Genomic DNA, 11,021 nt, shown 5'->3' on the forward strand with positions numbered 1-11,021 from the left:
GGTGCTCTAGGCTTTCAATGAATTAGGAATCGATGATTCGTTGGCTAGAATATGCCCAATATGCCCTCCTTCTTAGCTGTTCTGAGGAAAACCCCAACTCTATCCGTATTTCAGGGACCCTCTTCATCCGGAATGGGCGGCATGGCAATGTCCCAGCAGCCGCAGCACAAGGCCGCGAATCAGCCAGGACCTGCAGCGCTGCTTCCACAGCAGCAGCAGCATCCGCGTCATCCTTCGCCAGCGACAGTGCCCAGGGTCATAGCCGAGGCAGCAGCTCTGGCTGGAGCTGGGGCTGGCATCGACATTGGCCTGCACGCCCATGGACATCTGCCCAGTGCCACGGAAATGACCATCGGACACATTTACCAGGAGCTCATGGGCATGAATTTCAATCAGGCCAATATACAGCAGCAGCAGCAGCAACACCACCACCAGCAGCAGCAGCAGCACCACCAGCAGCAGCAGCAGCAGCACCACCACCAGCAGCAGCAGCAGGCGGCTCTGAAGCAGCAGCAGCAGGCGGCTCTGAAGCAGCAGGCGGCTCTGAAGCAGCAGGCGGCTCTGAAGCAGCAGGCGGCTCTCCTCTCCTACGGCCAAAAGGCCGTAACAGCAACTGGCATAGTCCCTGACCCACGCGACGTATGTTCTCAAAGCGGTGTTTCTTGCGTATCGTGCCCGTTTGCGTCGCCAGGTCCACTTCTGGGACAACTAGAGTACGGCCAGGACATTACACTCCACACCCACAGATTAGATGACTAGTTTTAAAATATTTTGTTTGTTTGTTTTGTCGAGTTTGTTGTCGTCTCCTCTGGGCTGATGACCGACAGCATAGCAAGGCGTACTCTTAAACAGTCTTCAAAGTTATTTAGTTCTACGACACACACATTGCGGTCCGCCTCAGCAGATGGATCCCTGTGCCTGTGCCCAGAATGTCGCGGCTCCGCGCGTACTGGAGTCCGATTCCACACGAGGGCGAGGCATGAGTTCAATATCTTCTTGTTGCTGCAGAGCGCCTCCCGGCTGCTGGGTTTTTGCAATGATTAAAATGACCTTCATTCCCTGATGACAGACAGTCACTGGATAACGGTCAAACTGGTCAAAAGACCAGTCCAACGCCTTCCTCTTCGAGGAGGACGTGCCCAGCTGTCCGTAGCAATTGCGGCCCCACATGAGGATCTCGTTGTTGCGGAGCAGCGCCGCATTGTGGGTCCAGCCGACGGCCAGCTGCCGCACGTCCTCCTCGAAGAGGAAGGCGTTGGACTGGTCTTTTGACCAGTTTGACCGTTTTCCAGTGACTGTCTGTCATCAGGGAATGAAGGTCATTTTAATCATTGCAAAAACCCAGCAGCCGGGAGGCGCTCTGCAGCAACAAGAAGATATTGAACTCATGCCTCGCCCTCGTGTGGAATCGGACTCCAGTACGCGCGGAGCCGTGACATTCTGGGTACAGGCACAGGGATCCATCTGCTGAGGCGGACCGCAATGTGTGTGTCGTAGAACTAAATAACTTTGAAGACTGTTTAAGAGTACGCCTTGCTATGCTGTCGGTCATCAGCCCAGAGGAGACGACAACAAACTCGACAAAACAAACAAACAAAATATTTTAAAACTAGTCATCTAATCTGTGGGTGTGGAGTGTAATGTCCTGGCCGTACTCTAGTTGTCCCAGAAGTGGACCTGGCGACGCAAACGGGCACGATACGCAAGAAACACCGCTTTGAGAACATACGTCGCGTGGGTCAGGGACTATGCCAGTTGCTGTTACGGCCTTTTGGCCGTAGGAGAGGAGAGCCGCCTGCTGCTTCAGAGCCGCCTGCTGCTTCAGAGCCGCCTGCTGCTGCTGCTGGTGGTGGTGCTGCTGCTGCTGCTGCTGGTGGTGCTGCTGCTGCTGCTGGTGGTGGTGTTGCTGCTGCTGCTGTATATTGGCCTGATTGAAATTCATGCCCATGAGCTCCTGGTAAATGTGTCCGATGGTCATTTCCGTGGCACTGGGCAGATGTCCATGGGCGTGCAGGCCAATGTCGATGCCAGCCCCAGCTCCAGCCAGAGCTGCTGCCTCGGCTATGACCCTGGGCACTGTCGCTGGCGAAGGATGACGCGGATGCTGCTGCTGCTGTGGAAGCAGCGCTGCAGGTCCTGGCTGATTCGCGGCCTTGTGCTGCGGCTGCTGGGACATTGCCATGCCGCCCATTCCGGATGAAGAGGGTCCCTGAAATACGGATAGAGTTGGGGTTTTCCTCAGAACAGCTAAGAAGGAGGGCATATTGGGCATATTCTAGCCAACGAATCATCGATTCCTAATTCATTGAAAGCCTAGAGCACCACTTACCCCCGAGTAGCTTTGGCCGGATACTCCGGCCGATCCAGCCGCAATCTGACTGGAGCTTTGGTCGAAGCCCGGCGGCGGTTTTTTGTTCTTGTCCTCCTCCAAGCCCATGTAGTTGGCGCCAAACAGCGAATAATTCTCGGCCGCCTTGAAGTACTGGGCGGAGCCGTACTCCTTGCTGTTGTCGCCGTAGAGAGAGTGCTCCACTTCGTGTATAAAGTCCGAGGCGGTCTCGCTCACCGCTAGAGCCTCCGCCAGGGCCTCGGCACTCATCGGAGCATCCTCCTCCACGTGGGGCAGGGGCTTCTCGGGCGGCTCCCAGACCCCAGGGGTAGTATCATCGATGGTTGGCTGCCAGATGCGCTTGGCCACCTGGCTCGAAACTTTGCCTAAAGCGCGAGACAAACGCGTGGATTATATTTAGTTTAGAGGATTCATTGGTACACACCCTCAGAGGCAGCAATCGCATCGTCCTCATCGTCATCGTCCAAATACTTTGAGTTGAAGCTATTCTCCGACATCTTTTTGTGCGAGAAAGAAATGAAAATGTTTATTGGAAAGAAACACCGCTGAACGAGAACCTTCACTGCTTCGAGCGAAATGGAAGTAATCGGCTCCCAGTCGTCTTTTCGTTTGTTTATGGCGATCGGTTGCACAAAAAAAATTGATTTATGGGAAATTTATTTTATTTATGCGGAGTGGTCTACTAATACACGCTGAAGTTTCTCGGAATTACTGCCCGACACAGACGCCTACCACGACAGTGCTGCCCAGTCAGAGGTCGTGGAGGCTTGAGTGCTGTGTGTGCGTGTGTGTATCAGTGGATGAACTATTGGCAGCACTGGTTAATCTTTTTGTGTATTGGTGAACGAAAAATGCCGGCATACACATGCCCACAGAAGTCTTAAAGTGAGACTTCTGCGGATCGAAGAAATATCAATCCAATCCATTGCATTTTGCGCAGAAGAAGCGATGTCTCACTTTGGGCGACTTTTTCTGTGCTGCCAAATATTTAAGGGAGATAGTTCTCTGCTCTGAGGCATCTATCATGGAACACGAGTGTGTAGAGGCCGGTGCCGCAAATATTTCGAATATTTCATTGCACTTTGATGATTCTCCATCGCCATTTGCACTTGTTGGCTTCAAAAACCATAAGCGCCCTCAAATTCATCCACTAATTGCCTGGCAAGCCGCACATTTCGAATAAAATATATAAAAATCTACCATTTACCATATTTACCTTCTTTTTTCTGTGGAAAAGATTAAGTTTTTGAAAAACAAAGCACTTTATTTTCACTGTAAAAATGGCAAATAGTATTTGCAACGAAAATTCCGCGGAGTTCAAGTAAAGCTACTGAAGGTTGAAAAACTTCATTGTTACTATCGATACATCGATGTTTCTTCAACTATCGATGGAAGAAAGAGCGCCAACTGCTTGGGTTTGATTATTCGTACAATTTTGCTCATGATCCGACATCAAATACCTTAATTTCGATATTCCGTTTAGTATTTTTAAGCATTTTTAACATTTATTATAAAATTAATTAACAGACGACTCGGAAATGGCGTAACAGATGTTATGATCCGCCTCTTTGCCACCCTGGCCTATCGTTCCCAGCTAGCTCACGGGGAAGTCAGGGGTGTTTCCGACCCGATAAGCCAGGGGACGGATTGAACAAAACAAAAAAACATACAAAAAAAACAAATCTAATTTATAGGACAGACTTGTCCTCGTTGGCACTTTCGTCAGCGGGGATAGTTGGTTTCGTTATCCCTAGCAGGATCCCACCCTTCCTTGAGCGCCACCTTTTGAATCCGCTCCCTTTTCATATTCAGGGTCCCGCTCTTCTTCTCGCTCTCGTCCCACCCAACTACCGTTTTCTATTCACTCATGACTCTTTTCAAATATTCCTTTTATATCCATTATATTTTCTTATTTATCTTGTACATTATTAATTAATAATCTAGGTTTATATAAAGGAAACAAATACTAACACAAAAATACTAACAAAAAAAAATAAACCCTATTTCGGCCGAGTTGGCAGCCCCCTTTGATAGAGGTTGTTGCTTCCTGATGCTTGCTGATGTTTACGTTTAATCGTGGTGTTTTTTGTATGATCGTGATATTTTGTTTAATTGTGGGTCGGACGGGTGTAGATGTGTGAAATGTGGTGATGTTATGTGATGTGTTATGAATGAGGGTATACATGCGTGGGTTGTGTGTGATGTGGGTGGATGAAGGTGGGTGTGTGTGAATCGTGTGTGTGTATTGCTGCTTTGAAGTCCGGATTCTTTCCCCGGGGGGGCTGGTGTGTGGGGACAGAAACGTGTCTCCAGTCGGTGCTCCGCTGACGGTCCCTTGGTGCCGGTGCTCCGCTGACGGTTCTCGCATCAGTTTCCCGGCCTGGCCAGTACCGGGATGCTGCTGCCGATGTCCGCCGCTTCTGCTGATGTTGATGCCTGCCGCTGATGTCTTGGTGGGATCGTCGTCTCCACGATCACCAATTTTGTTTCCTTTTTTTCTTTTAGGGCACGTGCGGCCTCCACTATTCTCCACCGGAAACTCTCCCTTTTCTTCCTCCTCGCCCCGTTTCCTTTTCTCCTACGCAACTCTGCCACTGCTTCCCAGGATCCACTATAGATGCCGCTGTCTCTTTCTTCTCCAGCCCTGATACCTATCGGCTCTGTCCAAAACCGCCCATAACACCACACTACCGTTTCCAGGATTACTCCGCCGAAACGGGAGTGCCAAGCTGGCGGGCTTTTTCAATTAAGGGGCCCCAAACGTAGGCCATCGCCCACACCCTGAGATTGAGAGTCTCTGAGATGCCTGGGCTACTGCTTCAGATCCTTTGCGTGAAACACCCCAATACGTGAGCCTTGCAACGTCTCCAGCTCGTACAGACTGTTGCCCATACTCCGGATCACTCGGCACTTGACGTATTTTGGGCTGAACTTCGCGTTGATGTTGTTTTTAAATTTGCTCAACACGAAATTCCGCTTATATATCTCCTGACCCGGTGAGTACCTAATTTCTCGAGCTTTTCGATTATACCTGTTCTTCGCTCTGTTGTAGGCTTCATGAGAGTTTCCTCGGACCTCATCTCGGACTATCTCCATCTTGTCACTCCTCGCCAAGGGTGACATTTGTGCATCATTTAGGGCGCCCAGTCTGCGTGCCAATTTATAATCTCGGCCGCTAGTAAACATGTGCTGCCCAAACAACACAAAGTATGGCGACGTCCCGATACCCGTGTGTATAGCGCTCCTAGCCACACACTGGATCTCCGTCAGCTTCTCGTCCCAGCGCGTGTGATCCTCACTAGCGTATGTCCTTATTGCTGCCAGTACAGTCTGGTTCACTCGTTCGGCCGCGTTCGCCTGCGGTGCATAGTTTCCCGACTTCAGGTGCGTTATGCTTCTCCTATCCAGGAATTGAGAAAATTCAGCTGACACAAATTGCTTTCCATTATCGGTATGCACTATTTCAGGCACGCCAAACTGCGCGAAGACCTCGGCGTGCAAGAATCGGATCACGGCCGAAGACGTCTCCTTAGGCAAAGCCTTCAACCAGACATATCTGGACATGTGATCGAGGACTATTAGTATGACCACATTGCCACTTCGAGTCCTCGGATATGGACCCAGGAAATCCAGGTACAGTTTTTGAATCGGCCTCTCGGTTCTGGTTTCGGCCCCCATGAGTGGACGGTGAACCTGTGTTGAATGTTTTGTTTCTTTGCAGGTGTTACAATCAGCCACATATGCCTTCACCTGCACGGTCATCCGGGGCCAATAATAGAACTGTCGCAGCCGTCCCAGTGTCCTCGCGATTCCTCCATGCATTGCCACATCGCTGTCGTGAGCCTGTTGGATCAGTGTGCTCGTCAGGGCTTCCGGGATCCATAGCTTCCACGAAAACTCCTCTAATTCCGGCCGGCCAAATTGTGTGCGCTTAAACAGCAGTCCTTCCTCCACCTTCAGGTCTGGGAATTCATCCTCATCGCTCTGGGCCGACTCAATTTTTCTTCGGTATTCTTCATCCTCGAAGGCTGTGGTGTCGAACTCCAGGAAGTCGATAGCGTCCACGTCAAAGGGACGTGACAGCATATCGGCGACGATATTTTCCTTTCCTTTGCGGTGCTCGATTTCGAAGTCATAAGCCTGGAGAGCCAACGACCGCCTGGCTAGCCTCCCATCCAGTGCTTTGAATCGCATGAGCCACTGCAAACTCGCGTGATCTGTTATCACCGTGAATGGCATCAGTTCTACGTATGCACGGAACTTATCTATGGCTCTTACCGCCGCCAGACACTCCTTCTCTGGCACGCTATAGTTGAGCTGTGCCCCTCTTAGCTTCGCCGAAAAGAATGCGATCGGGTGCTCTGCTCCTTCATCATCCCTCTGGAAGAGAACTGCTCCAATCCCCACGTGGCTCGCATCACACTGGATGAAGAAGTGCTACTTAAAGTCTGGATGATGTAGCACGGGGGCACTGGTAAGTGCTTTTTTGAGCTCCTCGAACGATTTTCCTGCCTCCTCCGTCAGCTTAAATTGCCCTTTTCCTTTCAGACAGTCTGTCAGAGGAGCCGAGAGTGCCGAGAAATTTCGGATAAACCGCCGATACCAGCCAGCTGTCCCCAAAAATCTCCGGATTTGTCTCACGTTCCTTGGCATTGGTATTTGGGTGATCGCCTGTACTTTCTCCGGATCTGTCCTAAGTGCGCCGTCGCCTACGATGTACCCTAAATACTTTAAATATTTATAGCCGAATTTCGATTTTTTTCTTCCAATTGTCAGGTTTGCCTCCTTGAGACACTTGGCCACTTCCTCTAACAGGTGTATATGCTCCTCAAACGTCCGGGAAATAACTAGTAGATCGTCTAAGTATACAAAGACATGGCTTCGGAGTCGTTGTGGAATTACTCGATCCATCAACCGACACAGCCGTTGGGCTGCATTGCACAACCCGAAGGGCATCGATTTAAATTGATAGAGTGGTCTGCCCGGCACCGTGAACGCTGTGTACGTCCGACTTTCAGGCTCCAGCTCTATCTGCCAAAATGCGTGCCTTAAATCGATGCTGCTGATGTACACCGTATCCTCTACGCGGCTCAGAATTGACTCGATGCTCTGCAGCGGGTAAGCATCCTTCACGGTTAATTTGTTTAGTTTCCGCGCATCCAGACACAATCGGTTTTTTCCCGGCTTACGTACCAGCGTCACGCGGTTGCTCCACGGGCTCTCGCTGGTTTCGATGACTCCGAGGCGCAACATTTCGTCCACCTCGGCAAACAACAGCTCTTGCACCGCGGGAGACACCGGGTAGAATCGCTCCTTTACGGGTACGGCTCCCTCGATTAATTGAATTTCGTGCCTTTCGAGCGTCGTTCTTCCCAAACCATGTGTGTCGAATGCCCTGAAGTTCACCTGGTCCAGACGTGTCTACTGCGTGTGCGTCAATTCGTGCGGTTCCGTTGGTCTACTCCTAGTCAGCACCTCAGCATCAATTTCGGCTAATTCCTTGTGTCGTTCTAGGCCTACTATATGCGGAGCCAGACCAAACTTCCGCCAGAAATCGACCCCTAGGTACAGCGGTTGTTTCAGCGAGGGACACAGGAACAACTCCATAGTCTGCTTCTGGCCTCCATACGTCATTACTGTCGACACATGTCCCAGTATTTTATGAGGAGTGCCGCCCGCTGTTTGTACTGAGAATTTCTTTATGCCTTGAAGTTTCAGCTCCAATTCTCCTATCAGTTCCAGGCCACCTTTCCCCAGAAGGCTCACCGATGCCCCTGTATCCAGTAGTCCCATCAGCGTCCTCGGGCCCAACTTCACTCGTGCGAATGGCCTGTCATCCTGACGAATTGCCGAGTGGACTGCAGCACACACCTGGAGCCGCCTTCTCTTTCGCCCCTGAAACCTGTCCCGAGCCCGCTGTGCTCTGACTGCTCCCGTTCGGATACTCTCATCGAGTTCGTCCCCCATTATCCGATTCCTGGCCTGTTCGTACTGCCGCTGTCTTTCCTTTATCGGCTTGCGCTCGGACCATCTAGCTTCGGGTAATACCGCTTGGTTAACCTTATATATGGTAGTGTAAATATTCTTATTGCTACTTCTTTCCTTAGGGGTATCTAATTTAACGTTGGAGGGCCTATCTATTGGCTGCTTCGCGGCGACGTGGAACTCGACTCCTCCAATTGCGTCGTGCTCCTTTTCGCGTTTCCCGGCCGACATTTAGGACATTTAGGGAGAATGACCCCGGCCAGCCCGCACTTGTAGCAGAACAGGTTACGTACGGCCGACTCACACTCAAAATAGGTGTGACCCGGCTGAGCGCAATTCCAGCACTTCAGCTGGGTGCGGTCGCCTCCGGATTCCCTCGTCCTATGGACAGCATCCAATGCCTCGGTTTGTTCCTCCGGGTCGTGAGTGTTCGCATCCAATTCATGTACTTTGTGATCTTCCCTGCGCCTACTACCCCCATGGTCTGGACCGCTCCTTGTCCATCGCGTCGCCAGCAGTTTCTCGGCGTCCGCACACTCTTCTCGCAGCTTCTGGAGATTTGGTATCTGCATTGGATAAATCACCCTCGAAATTGCATCCCTAATATTGATCTTTATGATCTTTATTAGATCATAATCCGAGAACGGATTCAGCAATCTCGTCCTCAACACCAACATCTCCTGGATGTACTGGTCCGCCGACTCCCCGTGGCGTTGTCGGCGTTCCCTGAGCTCTTGCTCTCGCTCGAACTCTGTCCGACGAACTTGAAACTGCTGCTGGAGACCATATCTCAGATTCGGCCAGTCTGGCATTCCTACCGTCCGCACATGCATCCAGTACCAATCCCTTGCGTGGCCACTGACCAATGTGTGAAAGGCTTTCAAAACCTCCGCCCACGGTACCTGGTACGACGTCTGTAGATGCTCCACCCGGAATATGAATTCCGCCACGGGCATCCCCTTTGGATCGCCGTCGAAGCTAAGTCCCCATCTTCGTATCTGCACTTGCTCCTGCCTAGCCTCTCCGAAACTCGGTCGATTCCTGTTAGGGTTTGCTCCTGCGCCCATCCCGTTGAACAGCCACTCCTCCACGGGTCTCTGATCGGCTTGGGTCCTCTGATCGGCCTCCAATGTTCGGTTGTCCACGAACAAGTGCGTTGGATGTGCTTGCTGGTTCCCGGGTGCTTCCTGTTGACCTCCTCCCAGACTGGTTGCATTTGATCCCCGATTCCTTCCATTCGCATCACTCGCCGTTCGCTCCGCTTTTAACGAACCCACCACAGCGTTGATCTCTCGCATGAACTCTAGCATGTCTGCTTGCATTGACGATCTCAGCGCTTCCATTTGCTGCCCGAGCGACGCTCGGTAGGTCTCCTGTGCTTGGGCTAAGGCTGCGTTCACGGCTGAGCTTAACTCGGACGGTAACACCAGGTCCTTACGGGCTCGCTGTTGACCTCCTACCGCTCCGGCCTCTGGGTCCTCCTGGTGCAACCCCGCATGTACGTTTTCCGCCACTTGCGACGGCCCTTCCGGCCTACTGCCGGCTTTACCGTCCTGGGACCGAGTCGTCGGCATGTTGTACGGCTGGTACCTGCGCTGTGCCTCTGGGCTACGCCTTGTCTTTCCCGACCCTTTAAAAATCTCCGGGTCACTCATCAACCAATTTTCCTAACGTACTCCTTTCCTTCGTCTATTCCCTATTTACTTAACTATCTTGGTGATAAATAAATTGGATTGTTTATTATCTGTTTATTATTATTAGTTCCAGGCTAATTAATCCTCAATACCTTCAATCGTAACGAGAAAACAAATAAATAAATAGTGCAATAAATAAATAAGCGAATAATTAATTCAATGTTTAGATAACCAAATAAATAAATTTAAATACATAAATCGGTTAATTTAAATCAATAAATTGATAAATCTAAATATCCAAACTGATTCAATCAAATAAATAAACACCTACATCTACAATTAATCGCCTAATTAAATGCAACACTAAATAACTAAATACTTCCTCTCCCAAACAAAAACTCTTTTTCCGATGACTTGCCTAATGCCTACTTCTAAAATTGCTTCCAAACAATGCTAGCGAGGATCGTCAGTCCTCAAAAAAAAATGATTTCCCTTTGGGTTTTCTTGCTTCGGCTTTCCAATAGTCTGCTAAATCACTAACAAAAAAACATATAATTCCCAAACTGCTTCAGACAAAAATGCACCTTTAATTTGTTTGGTGGGACGAGAGACAACTGCATTAATTGTTTTGCAGGTGAGCGGACCCCCTTCTTTTCCCCTTGCTATTTACCTTCGCTTACTTTTTCTGAGTGCCAACTCCCTTTGCTGTTTCCTCCCTCAGATCACCGTGGATCCCCCAGAATCGGACAACGACGTTAATGCCTCTGGACATAACCCGGACCACGACTCGACAGATCCTCCGGCACCTCTTCCTCTTTTCAGATCCAGACAGCGAGCTCCACGAGTCGGACAACGAGGCTACTACCACCTGGTAATACCTGGACCACAACTCGGGACACACACTTCCTTCCCTTCTACCTCCGATACATAACTACCATGTCCCTTTTCCTCTCTTCTACTCCTCTCAGCGGCTACGACGGCTAGGATTTATTCCCGGCTCGCGGACCGGCTGAGTTTCGTTCTACCAGGGTTACATTTTACACCGGGTCTTT

The sequence above is a fragment of the Drosophila miranda genome, chromosome XL, assembly GCF_003369915.1.
Source record: "Drosophila miranda strain MSH22 chromosome XL, D.miranda_PacBio2.1, whole genome shotgun sequence".
In the NCBI taxonomy this organism is placed as follows: domain Eukaryota; kingdom Metazoa; phylum Arthropoda; class Insecta; order Diptera; family Drosophilidae; genus Drosophila; species Drosophila miranda.